The sequence below is a fragment of the Euprymna scolopes genome, chromosome 19 (genome assembly GCF_053919585.1).
Source record: "Euprymna scolopes isolate OS-2025 chromosome 19, ASM5391958v1, whole genome shotgun sequence".
In the NCBI taxonomy this organism is placed as follows: Eukaryota; Metazoa; Mollusca; class Cephalopoda; order Sepiida; family Sepiolidae; genus Euprymna; species Euprymna scolopes.
This window is the reverse complement of record NC_136500.1, coordinates 115106809-115119308: the sequence shown is the minus strand read 5'-3', so window position 1 is coordinate 115119308 and position 12500 is coordinate 115106809. Positions and strand designations below refer to the sequence as shown.

Sequence of the window (12500 nt, the reverse complement as noted above, 5' to 3'; positions counted from 1 at the left end):
ACGGAACATTATCAATATTTTTCCACACTCTTTATCTGTGCCTAAACCTAAACATAGATTCCATGATCAAAGCTTCTTTCTTAGAACTGCACGCCTGTGGAATTGTCTTCCGTTTTCCTGCTTTCCAGCTGTCTATAATATGGTTGTCTTCAAGTCCAACGTGAACAAGTTTCTGATGAGCCGTTCCACTTAAGTTAACAAATTTACTGAACTTCCATTACTATCGATTACTATATTGTCCTTTTGACTACTCTACACTCTTTAACCCTTATCCTTGAGTGGTCTATCGGCCTTGATAAGTGGTGACGCCTATGTGAAAAAAAAACAAAAAAAAACTGTGGAACGGTTCAAATTACAAGTATATAGCAAAGGAGCTGAAATTATTGGCTTTAACAAAAACAAACATAGGAATTGGTTTGATGAAAATGATTCTACAATCACCAATCATTTGGAAGAGAAGAAAAAGGCCCACAGGATGTGTTTGTCTTCTAATGGATGAACTAAAATAACTGCAGGAAAAGTGTATAAAGAAGCTAAATTAAAAGTACAGCGCGAGACCCGCCAAATGAAGGACAAGTGCCAGACATCCAAACAGATTATGACCGCAAAAATTCAAAAGATATGTATTACAAAATCAGACAAGCTTTGGACCACAGCTTCCAACTAGGGTTGGATCAAATACTGATTTTTAACAATTGAAATACAAATACAAATACTTTCGTTTCGGTTACCAGAAATACAAATACAAATACAAATACATTTATTCCTAAGTCTAAACATACAAATACAAATACTTTTATTCCTCAATCTCAAAATACAAATAAAAATACAATAACTGATTTAAACAAAAACAAATATAAGTACTTTTTTTTTCAAAGTAATAAAGAAATCTGAAAATATGCAAAAAAAAAGAAGAAAAAGAAAAGAAATATTTCCTTCCAAATTTGACATCTACATTACATTCTATATCATGTCCTCATTGCATTTTATTATCATTAGAGCTCTGAAAGTTTCCTTCTCTCTCTCTCTCTCTCTCTCTCTCTCTCTCTCTCTCTCTCTCTCTCTCTCTCTCTCTCTCTCTCTCTCAAATATAAATACAAATACAAAATACTATTTTCCTGGATGCCATAATACAAATACAAATACAAATTACTTTTTCTTGTGATGTTAAAATACAAATACAAATACAATTACATTAAAATTGTATTTAAATACAATTGAAATACAAATACAATTGTATTTGATCCAACCCTACTTCCAACATTAGCACCTGTGAAATTCAAAGATGGTTCCGCCATTTCCAACGATGTTGAGGTGTTCATGGAACGATGGACAGAACATTTTCGAAATCTTTTTGATAATCTGTCTGAAGTAAATGATTAAGCAATTTACAGTTTCCCTCAAAAAGAAGGTCGTTGATGAGATGATGACTGATCCCAGCATTGATGAGATTAAAAGCACATGTACAGAGATTAATAAGGTAAAAACACCCGGACTTGATTGAACACCTATTGAATTATTGCTATTTGGAGGTAATAGCGTTATAAACGCACTCCATACACTCACCCTCGCTGTTTAGCATGGTAACGTTACCCCTAAAAACTGGATTGATGCAATTCTCTCCAATAGGCTCATAAGAGTAGTGATAGATGGACAAAAATCGGAGGCCTGCAATATAAATGCTGGAGTCCCTCAGGGGTCAATCCTGGGCCCAACTCTCTTCCTGATCTACATCAATGACCTCCCTAAACACATACTTAAATCATTCGTTGACATCTATGCTGATGACACGACCATCTACGGCAACACATCAAAGGCTGTAAATGACGAAGTTCTCTCTGATTCTCTCTCCTCTGATCTCGAGCGCGTGGTTCAGTGGAGGAAGATGTGGTTGGTTACCTTTAATGCATCCAAAACCAAACTCCTATCCTTACATCATCAACGCTCTGATCCCCAGCTGGCATCAATTGTGATGGATGGCTCTCGTCTGGGTGAGGCCCCGTGTTTTGACAAGCTTCTGGTTTTGACCTTTACTCCTGATCTGAAATGGAACACGTACATCAAGTCTGTTGCCAAGGTCGCTGGAAAGATGGAGGGATCCTTCTACCGCTCCAGAAGATATCTCACTACTGATGCAATTCTCTATCTATATAAAAGCCAAGTACGTCCAAGGATGGAATACTGTTGCCATATCTGGGCAGGAGCTGCCAAAAACAGCCTATCATGCCTTGACAGAGTACAAAATAGACTTCGTGGCTTAGTGGGGGATGCCCTTTTCTCTTCCCTGCAACCCCTCTCCCACAGAAGAGACGTTGCGAGCCTATCCTTGTTTTATCGTTATTTTCATGGCAGGTGCTCGTCTGAACTCCAATCCTTGGTCCCCCCTCGCCAATCTTTCACGAAAAACACCCGTCTAGCTGAATCCACTGTGAAAAATTACCCCCACTCTATATCTGTGCCTAAATCAAAACGCGGATTTCCTGAACAAAGCTTCTTTCTTAGAACTGCACGCCTGTGGAACTCTGTTCCGTTTGCCTGTTTCCCTCCGGACTACAACTTGGATGTCTTCAAGTCTAATGTTAACAAATTCCTAATGAACCGCCCCCTTAAGTAAACACTTCATCAAATCTCCTCACTAACGTAATGTACTTGCAATAACCCTTATCCCTGAGTGGCTTCCGGGCCTTGATAAGTGGTGATCACTGTGTAAAAAAAAAAAAAAAAAATATTGATCCCAATCCATAAAGGAAAGGGGTAAAATCTGAGTGGGTTATTATATTAGCTTGCTTGAAATATTGGTAAAGTTTTAAGTAAAGATGTTAAATCGTTTGATGAAATGAATTTGTCCCTATATCATTCTAGAGAAGCAATGTGATTTTAGGTCTGGCAGCGGCACATTAGACATGATATTCTCTGTGCTTCAAATATAAACTTTTCTCTCATTTGAACTACAATACCACTCTCTTTCTCTTTCTTCCTCTTTCTCTCGCACACATATATATATTATTACAAAGATATATATATGTGTGTGTATGTATATCTATGTATTCATGATTGGATATGTATCTGCATATGTGCATGAATATATATATATATATAATTATATATATATATATTTATATATGTTTTTTGTTTGTTTGTTTACAAACAGGTGGTTTGAGCATTGTAAAAGTGGTATCGGATGTCTATTTAAATAGACATTCCGACGAGTTATTTGCGGGCGTCGCTTCTGTGGTCGAGTGGGAGAACTGCCGACTGTCAACACGACTGTTTTAGGTTCAATACTTGGCTTGGGAGAGATGCTAGTCTAGCGGCACTGATGAGTTGTGATACAACGAAACAGGACTGTATGTCGATGACTACACACACACACACACACATATATATAAATCAGTAGACATACGTATATACATATATTTATTTTGTGCATATATGTGCTTGTGTATGCATATAAATATGTATATATAAGCATATATAGATTATTTTTTATTCATATACTAGCATTTTAGCCCGGCGTTGCCCGGGTGTTGAGCAAAAAAAACGGTCAATTTTTTAAACTTTGACCCCTATTATGGCCCCGTAACATTTATTGTTTGGGCTCAAATCAAGTTATTAATTTAGATCCATGTCCAAGGAACCCACATCTAAAATTTCTAGTGATTCGACCCAAAATTGGTGGAGGAGTTTGGTAGAGTTCTCAAAGGTCAAATCGTTGAACTTTGACCTTAAGAGCCAAATTTCTGACCGAAAATGGATTACAAATATTTTTACAAATTTCATTACCATGTATATATAATTTTGAGTCTGTAGACTGAAAATTGACAGAGTTATTACGTAGGGAAATGTACACAGACAAACACACAGACAAACACTTTCACTTTTATTGATAAACTAGCATGGGTGCCCGGCGTTACCCGGGTGTTTTGATGTGTATGTTGATAAAAAAAAAACAGTGGTAGTAGGAAAGTAGGCTCGAACCCGTACCGCAAAGAAGGAAAAAAAAAAAACAGGGAAAAACTCCTGACGTCTTTAATGTTACGACCACCGCCAAACTGGAAGTTACGTAGATTTAAATTAAGGCTAGACAATTGAAAGGAGAGGATGACTTTCGAAAATATCGGCGAAAAAAGCGACCTCCTCTGTAGAAATGTCCCCAGTTGAAGGTGAAGAAATGAATGTTTCTAGCCAATTTTCCGATATTTGTCGTCTGAAAGGTCGAACTTCTAAACGATACTGATCTTGTAAAAATCCGTCGCCTATGTCTAAAGTTTTAGACAGACATGCAAACATACATACATACATACACACATTTATATATTGGTAACTCAAATTTTTGACCCAAACCGATGAAAAAGATTGCCCTATCTTTTAATACCCTTTATGTCAAATTTCAAAGGTTTAGACCAGAAAAGTAATTTGGTAGAGACCGCAGAGGTCAAATTTTTTAAACTTTGGCCCCTATTATGACCCCTTAACATTTATTGTTTTGGGCTCAAATCAAGTTATTAAGTTAGATCCATGTCAAAGGAACTTATATCTAAAATTTCAAGCGTTTAGACTCAAAATTGTTGGAGGGGTTTGGTAGATTTCTCAAAGGTCAAATCGTTGAACTTTGACCCGTTAACAGCCAAATTTCTGACCGAAAACGGATTACAAAGATTTCCCCAAATCTCAGTACCCTGTATATCAAATTTTGCGTCTGTAGACTGAAAATTGACAGAGTTGTCGCGGTGGAAAATGTACACAGACACACAGACAGACACACAGACACGTTCACTTATATATATATATATATATATATATATATATATATATATAGATAGATAGATAGATAGATAGATAGATAGATAGATAGATAGATAGATATGCTAATGTATATATATATATATATATACATATGTACATATATGCATATATATATATACATATGTATATATATATATATATTTACATATATATTAATATACATACATATGTCAATATATATATGCATATACATGCATATATATAGTATACTAGCAGTTCTGTCTTTGGTATGTACTGTTAATAACTTTATGTACAGATGCATATATAAAAAAAGTGTGAATATTACGGTAATGCCTTTTTATATAATACGATTCCTTAACTTCCATAAAAAAAAGTTGGTAGAGACCGCAGACGTCAATTTTTTTTTTAACTTTGACCCAAATTTTGACCCCTTAACATTTATTGTTTTGGGCTCAAATGACATTAAAATGTTTGAACCATGTTCAGGTAACCTACATCTTAAATTTTAAGTGCTTAGAACAAAAATTGTCGGGGAATTTGGTAGAGTCTGCAAAGGTCAACTCTGTCAACTTTGACCTCTTACCAGTCAAATTTTCGCCCTAAAAAATGATTAAAAACCATGCTTCATGGCTGAATACCTTTTATGTAAAATTTCAAATGTTTAGACACAAAATTGGTTGACTGGGTGCTAGAGATAACAAAGGTAAAATATTTTGAACTTTGACCTATTGGAAGCCAAATTTAAAGCAAAAAAAAAAAACGATTAAAAACCTTGCCCAATATCTGAAGACCCTTTATATAAAATTTCAAATGTTTAGACTCAAAATTGGATGAGTAATTTGATAGAGACCGCAGAGGTCAATTTTTTTTTAAAAGTTGATCCGAATTCCCCTTAGTATTTATTGTTTTGGGGTCAACACAAATTATAACGTTACATCCATGTCCAAGTAACCTATATCTAAAATTTCATGTGTTTAGACCCAAAATTGGCGGAGGAGTTTAGTAGGGTTTTCAAAGGGCAAATCATAGAACTTTAACCCCTTGACCGCCAAATTTCTAGCCGAAAACTGATTACAAATATTTTCCCAAATATCTGTACCCTGTATATCAAATTTCGCGTCCGTAGACTGAAAATTGAGTTATTGTGTAGGGAAATGTACACAGAATGACAGACAGACAGACAAACACACACACACACACACACACACACCTTCACTTTTATATATATACTAGCATGGGTGCCCGGCGTTGCCCGGCGTTGCCCGGATGTTTGGAGGTGTATGCTGAGCAAAAAATAAAAATAAAATAAGAGTCAATTTTTTTAAACTTTGACCCCTATTATGACCCCTTAACATTTATTGTTTTGAGCTCAAAGTTATTAAGTTAGGTCCATGTCCAAGGAACATAATTCCAAAATTTCAAGGGTGTAGACCCAAATTTGTCGGAGGAGTTTGGTAGAGTTCTCAAATGTTAAATCCTTGAACTTTGACTCCTTAACAGCCAAATTTCTGGCCGAAAACCGATCACATAGATTTTCCCAAATCTCAATACCCTGTATATCTAATTTCCAGTCTGTAGACTGAAAATCGACGGAGTTATTGCGTTGCGAAATGGACACAGACACACAGACACACACACAGACACGTTCACTTATATATATATATATATATATATATATATATATATATATATATATATATATATATATATATATATAATCATAGCTCCCTTCAATCTTGACAGACTATGGATACCCACTGTAAGGATGCCTGCGCGTGAAATTTGTGTGGCAAGAGTTGCTCAGTCTCCAACCATGTCTCTTCTGAGTTACCATTGTTGCATACCAGTGGCAAGTTGAGGTACAGAGCGACTGGAAACAATGCCGAGATGAGCGGAGAGCACACACAACGCCTAGAATTCCCAAATGGTCACCCATCTAGTACTAGCTAAGCTCAAAGTTTCTTAACTTCGGTGATCTGGCGAGAACCGGTGTGTCAACATGATTATACCGTATATACGGCAATATATATATATATATATATATATATATATATATATATATATATATATATATATATATATGTGTGTGTGTGTGTGTGTGTGTGTTTACAGGTATATGTATACATCTACATGTATATGAGTATTTATGCAGGTATTTATGTATATGTAAACATATTCCCATGTATTTATATAAGAAGGACATACAATTATCATATATATGCATATATATATACACTTATGCATATATATGTTTATATGTATATATGTATATATATACATATGTATATGTACAATATATACATATGTATATATACATATGTATACATATGCACCTATACATATATATGTAGATTTATATGTACATATATATGTATATATACACCTCTACATCCATGTTTATACGTATATATATATATATATATATATATATATATATATATATATATGTGTGTTTATATGTAAATATTTTTATATGTGTGTATGTATGTACAACCCTCCTACAGCTCACACCACTGGACCGACCATGACCAAACCTTTCATGATGATGGTCTCCCACCTAGGGATGGTATACACCATGTGTGTATCTCCTATATAATAAAATGACTGCAGAAATTCCCCTCTGGACTAAAGTATCGCAGTTTTGCAACAACAGATGCCACATACAAATCTAATACGTCCTAGGCTATTAGCTACTTTTTTATGTAACTTCCGCATACCATTTCAGACACATTCGGTCGTTATAGTAAAAATGTTACATTTCATCCTAGGAGCAACACAATCACGATAGCAACATCTCCAGATGAAGGAGTTCATATTTTTTCCCGTAAGTATTTAGTCCTTCCAACACCATAAGTCAACACCGAAGGGAAATCCACACTTTCTGCAGGTATTGTGATTTCGCCGATCGTAACTGGCCCTATATATAGACATAACATAATCATTCCGATTCATAAATAATAACGGTTACTTGGCATATTCCGTCTATACTGTCTGACTGAGACCTGACATTCTCATATTCTGACATGAAAATATTTCCTACATAAACGAAAACTTCAAAAAGTTTACAAAATGGCGTCGTTCTCTTACAGGATACAATAGTGCTAAGAAAAAAAAACAAATACAAACATATTAACCGCTCATAAAAAAGAAAATTAAATACCGGTAACCTTAATTACTGGAACAAACATGCGCAAGTAATATATATATATATATATATATATATATATATATATATATATATATATATATATATATATATATATATATATATATACAAAACGTCTTTTTCGTGTTTGCTTGCAGGTCCGAAACACTCTAAAAAAGTGTAAACACAGCAATGGTTTGGGAATGTAAACATGCACAAAATACTTACACGCTACTATATCCCCCCACCACCACCACCACCACCACCACCACCAAAAAAGAAAATATCTATGAAAACATAAAACTTATATAAATGTAGCAACATTTATTTTTCGGGTTTAAAGTGATTATCGTCCCTTACATGATGATATACTTGTTTTGTTTTTTTTTTTGTTTTTTTTTTTTTTGGTGGGGGGTGTTACTTTAGTTTTGTGGTCATTTATTATTCCTGTGGGCGATTTGATTTAATTTTATATTTTTCACAGATTACCTAGGCTTCAGTTTTAACGTATATTTGATTGACTATGGATACACTTATTTGCTATATACTTGCGTTTTTACCGATTTTACTTTCTGTGGAATATTTTATTTAATTTCCTTTTCCGGGCTGAGTATCGAGACTGCACACACGTAAACTTTGTTTTTGTTGTTGTTGTTGTTGTTGTTGTTTTTAGGTGGGGGACTTTTACATTAGGTCTACCTCCACAATTTTCTTTAAAATGACGACTTTTAAAATTTTTGACCATGCTGATTAATGAAACTTGTATTATGCACTGTAATACACTGGCCGCCAGGTTTGTATGCACGCGCGATAAATAATTCTACTTCTCTCCTACCGACACTGCCCCCCCCTCATTTTTTTATAGCATTTGCGGGTGGGCATGATGACAACGAATATCACGAATTTTGTGAGAAATTTTGTTCATTACCCCCCAAAATGGGGTGTCTACTCCGAAAGCAGTTCTAACATGAGTAGATTTGGGGCGTATATTTTGAAAGCCGTTCTTACCATGGGTAGGTTGGGGCTATCTATTCCGAAAACCGTTCTTAACATGGGGAGATTGGGAGTGTTTATTTAGAAAACCGTTCTTAACATGAGGAGGTTGAGAGTGTCTACTATTCTAGGCACCGCCAAAACTGGGGGGGGGGGGCAGGTAAGTACTTTTTGACGGACCGTCTTTTTAAAAATCTACCAAAAATCAGATAATTATCCGATCAATACGAAATTTTCAGCGATTATTAAGAGAAGAATGAACTTTATAACAGTGTACTTATTTTTCATAAATGATATTTATATTTATTTTTCTTACAACCCCCCCCCCTTGTTTTGAGGGGGTACAAATATGCTTAAAATAATCATCTGAAACCGAACACAACATATTGTGTTGTTGTAAGGGACAGAATTATAGATTTAAAAAAAAAAAAATTGTTTGCATACCTTATTTTGACGTCTGAATATCAGAACTTCGATTGTGTTTAATTATCCCGCTTTTGAGTTTTGAAGTGTGAAATTCGGTGAATATGTTAAGTAAAATAATTAATTTAAGTTAAGCAAAACAAAAAAAAATTAATATTTATACGAAAAGAGCCATTTTAAAATCTTTGATAAATAAATTAACAATTTTTTTTAGCGAGCCGAATAATGCATGACCATTATTAAACATGGCATGCTTTGAAGAATCGATACAAGAAAAAAATTCGATAAATATTGTGCCGTTTGTGTTAAAAATAGCATCATTTTTTCGATCCCGTTTGAAAACGTTTGCCGCCTTTCGACTATGGTGGACTAAACGCGCTGAAATAATTTTTTTTTTATTCCGCTTTAAATTGCCCCTCCCCATTTTGGGGAGCCTGGCCCCCACACACATACACATTAAAAACCAAACTCATACAAATGGTCACCCATCTGGTACTGGCCAGCCTCAGCGTTAATAATACATTGAAATTTTCGTCACTGAAAAATAAGTTTTTTTTGGCCTGTTTGGTCTTCCATAGTTTGCTTTTTATCAACTACAAACGTAAACAGTGTCGATCTAGACTCTAGATCGACGCGAAGTAATTGGTTGCCTATATGAATAAGTGGAATTATTTGAAATCCAGGTACTTATATCATAATATTTTTGCATATTCTCATAGAAAATCATCCTAAATCTTAGGTAGACAACAAATAAATAAATTAATTATTTCAAAAATCTTTTTTTTTTAAATATTTATGTACGTTTTTTGTGCCAGACAAAAAATGTCAATTGTTAACTTTTTGGGAAAATTTAACATTTAAAATTTAATTAAAAATAGTAGAAAAAGTTTTACATTATTCTGTTTACTATATGATAAAATTCAGGGTTTTATCTTTCTGGAAAAAAAAAGTTAATCAGAAATAATGGATTTTAATAAATGTAATTCCGTTTTAAAAATCAACAACAACTTGATTTTTCGGCCATTTTTGGCGGTGCCTATACTATTCTGAAAGCTGTTCTTAACAAGGAGGTTGGAATGTCTATTACAAAAGCCGTTCTTAAGATGGGGAAATTGGTGTCAATTCTGAAAACCGTTCTTAACATGGCGATGTTGTAGGTGTTTATTCCGAAAGCCGTTCTTAACATGACATTATTCAAAGAAGTGAAAAAGTCGTAATTTCTTTTCTTAGAATCAAACAGTACCTGCAGATTATCGGTCAACCCCAAATCAGCACTAATCGCCAGTGGACGCCAGATTATTACATTTCGGCCATGGCGCCAATGTCCGTAATTGTCCAGAGACGGAAGTGGCATTTCCCTACGCAATAACTCTGTCAATTTTCAGTCTACAGACTCAGAATTTGATATACAGGGTACTAAGATTTGGGAAAATCGATGTAATCGGGTTTTGACCAGAAATTTTGCGATCAAGGGGTTAAAGTTCAACGATTTGACATTTGAAAACTCTACCAAACTCCTCCGACAATTTTAGGTCTACGCACTTGAAATTTTAGATATAGGTTTCTTGGACATGGATCTAACTTAATAACTTGATTTGAACCCAAAATAATAAATATTAAGGGGTCATAATAGGGGTAAAAATTTTAAAAATTGACCGCTTTTTTTTTTTTTTTGCTCAACATACACCTCCAAATACCCGGGCAACACCGGGCACCTATGCTAGTATATATATATATATATATATATATATATATATATATATATATACATAAACGTGAACATGTCTGTGCGTCTGTGTATTTTCTGTCTGTCTGTCTGTCTGTCTGTCTGTCTGCGTGTCTGTGTACATTTCCCTACGCAATAACTCTGTCAATTTTAAGTCTACATACTCGAAATTTGATATAGAGGGTACTGAGATTTGGGAAAATCGATGTGATCGGTTTTCGGCCAGACATTTGGCTATTAAGGGGTCAAATTTTAACAATTTGACCTTTGAGAACTCTACCAAACTCCTCCGACAATTTTGGGTCTAAACACTTGAAATTTCAGATATACGTTCCTTGGGCATGGATCTAACTTTATAACTGAATGCGAGCCGAAAATAATAAATGTTAAGGGGTCATAATAGGGGTCAAAGTTAAAAAAATTGGTCGGTTTTTTCTTTTATTGTTCAGCACACACCTCCAAACACCCGGGCAACGCCGGGCTGAAATGCTAGTGTATATATATATATATATATATATATATATATATATATATATATATATATATATATATATAAAACCTTCATAACCTTTAAATCAATATACATATATATATATATATATATATATATATATATATATATATATATATATATACAGAGAGATAGAGAGAGAGAGAGTAGGGAGGGGGGAAGGGATAGAGAGACATATATAGAAAGATAGATAAACTATTATGTCAAACGTTCCTAAAACACATATATATATATACTCTTCTTACCTTTCATTTTTTTTCCTTCCTGAGAATAATTTTCCCGCGGTTTTGATTTATAGTCTTTGTCGATTAAGTTTCCGGTCTTTTCTCAAGTGACAAACTATAAACAAAACGAATTTTTCTTTTTTCCTTTTGCCCCTCTTCTATTTTTGTCTTTTTTCTTCTTCCTTTTTTTTTTTTAATAATTTCTATATTTGCTAATATTTTTCAGTTAGTTCTCTTTTCATACTTATATGAACGTTAGATATTCTTTTTCTTCGTTTTTTTTTCTTATTTGTAAGTTTGTTTTGTGTCTTTTTACTTTTTACTTTTTATTCGTTTCGTCTTCTTTGTTTATTTCCTTCTGCCAATGCTGTTATTTCCTCTTCTTTTTGTACAACTTCCTTGTTGAAATTGAAAAACAAAATTAGTTGATATTATCTTTATATATATATATACATATTTTATTTTGTGTCTTTTTTCTTTTCTTCTCCGTTTCTTTTTTCTTTTTTTTTTTTTCTTTTTTTCTGTCTCGTATTACTTTCGTTTTCCAAAACTGAAAATTATATTGTCTGGAACGTGTATCTCACAGCAATATGGATATTTCCAAACGCGTCCTATGGTGTGGCTCTTCGTTTACAAATGGTCTTTTCTGTTTGAAACTGCGAAATTTGAAGCATTTTTTCATTCTCAAAACGAGGCCAACATTTTTTTTAA

General features: G+C 33.9%; 1 long non-coding RNA gene across 1 annotated transcript in view; it reads right to left on the bottom strand.

Moving 5' to 3' along the window:
• Nucleotides 1-12500, bottom strand: part of LOC145239889 (uncharacterized) — a 113621-nt gene that overhangs the window by 101031 nt on the left and 90 nt on the right. The window contains exon 1 of the long non-coding RNA XR_013862390.1: nucleotides 11811-12500. This exon is cut by the window's right edge and continues 90 nt beyond it. This is a non-coding gene — a long non-coding RNA (uncharacterized LOC145239889). The remainder of the gene's footprint in view (nucleotides 1-11810) is intronic.